Genomic DNA, 4,495 nt, shown 5'->3' with positions numbered 1-4,495 from the left:
ACAGAGAGCATAACCGCAACCACCCTCTAATAACGTAAAAACACCCCATCTATTAAACCATATCCCTAAATCCCCTAACATTTAAATGATGTACACAAAGCTCAATACTTGACTTTCATAAATAAAAAAACAAAAGACAGCATCCACCGCCAACTTGCACTAAGCATCCCCAAGGCAACAACAACCAAAACAAAAACAGGAGGCCAACTCGAGGTGCTTCCAGCTTCATGCTCCATCTCCTTCCGCAGGGAGCCGCACTTCGCCTCTCCCTGGAGATCGCTCCCCCCTACGTTCACTCCATCTCCCCGGGCAACCAGGATGCAGCGGCACTCGAGAGCCTAAACTGACCATTGCCTGCATGCCTGGGCATTTAGGGCGAGAATGGAGAAAGGAGACGGGGTTCTCCAGGGAGGCCCACGCTCTAGTAGCTCTTTCTTCCCCCATCCCCGTGCTAACCCCTTCCAGCGCCAGACGCAATACGACCTCTATTGGTCAATGCATGAGCCGACTGAGCGTAACTGAGCCCGGACCAACCAAGGCGTAGCAAGTCGTGGCAAGCAGAGAGGCCATTACACCGTGGCAATGCCGTTGTCGAGGCTCGATCGAGGCAAGTCCATTGCCTCTGATGCTGCAGCTCAGCCGGAACCCTCAGAGGTCTTCGCGAAAGGTCTACCTGACTATACTGCGAGCACTGAGGCCAAAGTACAGTCCATGACCGCAGCTCAGGCCATGATAGCATCGCCCAGCAGGAACAAGTGCAGTTACTGAAGGCAAATAATACGCAAGAACAGGTGTACCGCCTGTATCGAAGCAACCGCCAATGCGAGAGGAGAACACATCGGCAGCGAGGATCAGGAAATGGTGGTACTACCGGACAGGCTTAGCAGTGTCAGACAGGCAGGGATATGGCAGGCAACTCCAAAACCCGTTGGGTCCTCACACGTGGCAGAAGTAATCGCGTGGTGCGGGACAACCCTGCTTCCTTCCCCGTTCCAAAAACCAGGTGAAGTCCACTGAGGAGCTTCGCCTGAGAGAGAAACTAGCTGTTCCACATGTGAACCTCACCCAGAGAAGGCCTCACTCTTTCATTCCTTCACATGGGGGTTCCAATAGACAATTATTCACAGGGACAGCCCCCTAGAAGAAGCTAGTGCTATTCTAGCCAGGACCTGGTCACCCCTCGGTAGGGACATCGGCTTTTTCTTTCTCCATCTCTCTTGCCCCATCTCAGCATTTCTTCGTGTTTTTTCCTCCTTGTGGAAAGTCACATCGTAGGGCCTCCTCCATTGGATTCGCTTGGAGGCACAGAACATCTTTTACTTCCAACTTCCATGCTCGCCAATCAAAATTGTTCTCTCCAAAAGTCTCCCTCCAGACGGCTCCACCTCCTTGGTCTCCAAGCGAATCGCACCCGTGTTCGCTATTTCCACATCTCCCGGATATTTGGTTTGCTGATGTTGCGTGCCATTCTACACGTAAGAATGAACACGCTCCCTCGAAAAACAAAAGAGCTGTTTTACTATGAAGGGGTCTGCCTACAGCCTCGTTCTCACATCACGCGCTTTCACTTCAGAGGTTGCTCTCGTTCCAGTGCTTCTCTACAGACAATGGAGTGAATTCTCCGGTTGGAACATTATTGAACTTTTATGATAAAAACACCTAAAGATTGATTCTATACTTAGTTTCACAAGTTTCTTCGACCTGTTATATAACTTTTTGAACGTTTTGTCCGAAATGGGAGGCCACGATAGCGCCGCTTAGACATTAGGGAAGTGTGGTTTACACCAAAAGTGCCCTACAAAGCAGCAAAAAATAAGCTAGGTATTGGAACCATAACATAGAGGTCAAGGGAACCATTACATGTGACTAGAGATAGAAATGGTCACCATCCGGACATTAACACAAAAACAAGTCCATTATTTAATTGTGAGGCAACTGGCCGAGAATGGTGTCAGCGTGGCGAGAGTGCTGCAGCATTCCTCGGACAAGGCGAGAAGACATACAATCTCATAACTGGTAACTGTGAATTTACCTTTTCTCTATTACAGCCTCTTTTCATGAGATTAATGTTGACTATTCCCAACCATGTGCGGATATTTCTGCTGTTGTTTGGTGCTGTTTCGACTGAGCGCTATTCTATGCGAGATTAAGCTTTTTCCGTGTAAAAGCTTTTAAATTAATCTGACACAAGCACCCTAGCACGCGTGGTGCTGCATTAAAGAGAAGTGTATCTAAAGTTTCATACTGATGACTACATAGCTTTTCATTTTTGTCATCCACATTTATTATGAGTCATTTCTGTGGAATTTTCTCGACTGTTTGGCTCTCTGACACCTATGGACAGCTCCACTTTGGCTTTTTGGAACTCCTGAATCTACACGCCTGGACAGCGATTTAAATTAACTCACAGATTTTTTGGATACTACATAATGAACTTTCTCAACAAAACCTCTCAAGTCATATCATCTCATGGTGTTAACATGAAAGTCCTATGAGTGTCATCTGAACTGAAATCATCCTGGAAAAAGAGCTTCTAATGATATTTAATCCTATATCTCTATTCTGTGCCTTTTTGTGATCTTTCTCTTCTTTTGCATAGGCGCGTGCGGGGAGGCAACAAATGGTTCCCTGTGTTTTTCGTGATGCACTTTTTGGGTGGTGACCTTGAACCTATAATCGTTTTGATTGCTACGCTCTTCGCGTCAAAGCGCTATGCTTCTTAAATCAGACACTGTGGCTATGGCTGGATTAACGAGAATGTTATCTTTAAAATGATGCCTAATACTTGTATGTTTGAGAAATTTGATTTATGAGATTTCTGTTGATTTGTATTTGGCGCCCTGCAATTTTATTGGCTGCTGGTGAGGGGTTCCACTAGCGGAACGGGGTCCTAGACAGGTTAACGCCCTCCGGCCTTCAGCTTTTAACTAAGGGGGTTATAGCACCGCAGTACCTAACCTGGTCTTAGCCAAAAGGCAGAGAAGCGATAAGCCACAAATTGACCCCTTCACCCGCCGGGCACCCAGGAGTCTCGGCAAACGGTTTGTCAAAATTTGGCTCCTCGCCACCCAACGTTTCCCTGACGACAGGCAAGTGTTTTTTTTAAAGTCGCCAATGCGTCTTTAAGTCAGTAGCTCTTTACGTCCAGTGTGACTATTTGTTCAAAGCCCGGCAAATAGGTCAGTCGTCGTTGTCGTCGGGCTTAAACTCAATTGCCCGAGCGACTACTTTGAGTGGAAAAATACGCCGGTCAGCCTGCTTGAAGTCAAACGCCTGAGCAAAAACAACAATAACATCAAGAATGGCAGCATTTGTGATACAAAGCCAATCCTCCAGAGAGACTTGAGCCTAAATCCAGAACCTTAGACCACTTTGCCACGCTACCCAGTCTCTTCCTCAAAGCCAAACTTTCTCATCTGTTACCTAGGCTTGCTAAGCTACCATCCATTTCAATCTCTTCTTTTTTCATTTCATTTTCTTTGTTTATATAATGTTTCTTTTTCTTCTTGTTTGAACACATTATTTGTTTTGCTTCTACGTCTGAAAAGCACATTTATAGAGCCTTTTAACAAGCTCAGATAGGCAGCTCTCAGCCAGCTAGAATGCGGGGCCACCGCTATAGCACAGGACGAGGTAGTTAAACAAGCTCAGAAAGGTGGATCTCGGCCAACTGGTAGAACGGGCCACCGCTATTGCACAGGACGAGGTAGTTAAGGCAATATAGTGCTAAAGGTAGCAGAGGTGTTATTTCCCTTGTATGAATATAGAAACCCTGCCAAAGTATGAATTTACCAAAGAGATGACCACACTGAAGACTTGTGCAAAAAACAACTACATCAATGATGGCAGCTGTAGGATTTAAACCTACACCTCCAGAGAGACTGGGGCCTAAATCCAGCACCTTAGACCACTCGGACACGCTACTCTACTCTGTCAACATCCCACACTTTGTAATCTGTTTCCTATGCCTGCTAAACTCCCAATAATTTCGGTCTATTCTTTTTACAACTTCATTTATATCATGTTGCTTTTTCTTCCTGTCTCAACACATAATTTGTTTTGCTGCTTTGTCTGAAGAGCACATGTATAGAGCCCTTTAACAAGCTCAGATAGGTAGATCTCAGCCAACTGGTAGGAGGGGCCAATGCTATAGCACAGGACGAGGTAGTTAATGTAAGGGAATACCCCCTGATTTGGACAAAAATGAATGGGAACATATTGCCATTGGGCGAAACATATACACAATGGCAAATACCACTCAATTGGATGGCAATTCATGCAAAGCTTATGGCAACTGCATATGGCAAATGCCAAGTGTCATACAACAAAAATACCAAAGAGGGCGAGCGCTTCCACCGTAAATCAAGTCAAGACCCAAGTGTCAAAATTTGAAAATATGATTTTTTTTTTTTTAAATGTAGCACCCTCTAAAAAAGTGCTTTCTGGACCTTTTTTTGAAATTCTTTAGATTTTTTTTTCAATTATACATGTATAA

This window comes from Salvelinus sp. IW2-2015, linkage group LG31 (assembly GCF_002910315.2).
Source record: "Salvelinus sp. IW2-2015 linkage group LG31, ASM291031v2, whole genome shotgun sequence".
NCBI lineage: Eukaryota > Metazoa > Chordata > Actinopteri > Salmoniformes > Salmonidae > Salvelinus > Salvelinus sp. IW2-2015.
This window is presented reverse-complemented; position numbering follows the sequence as displayed.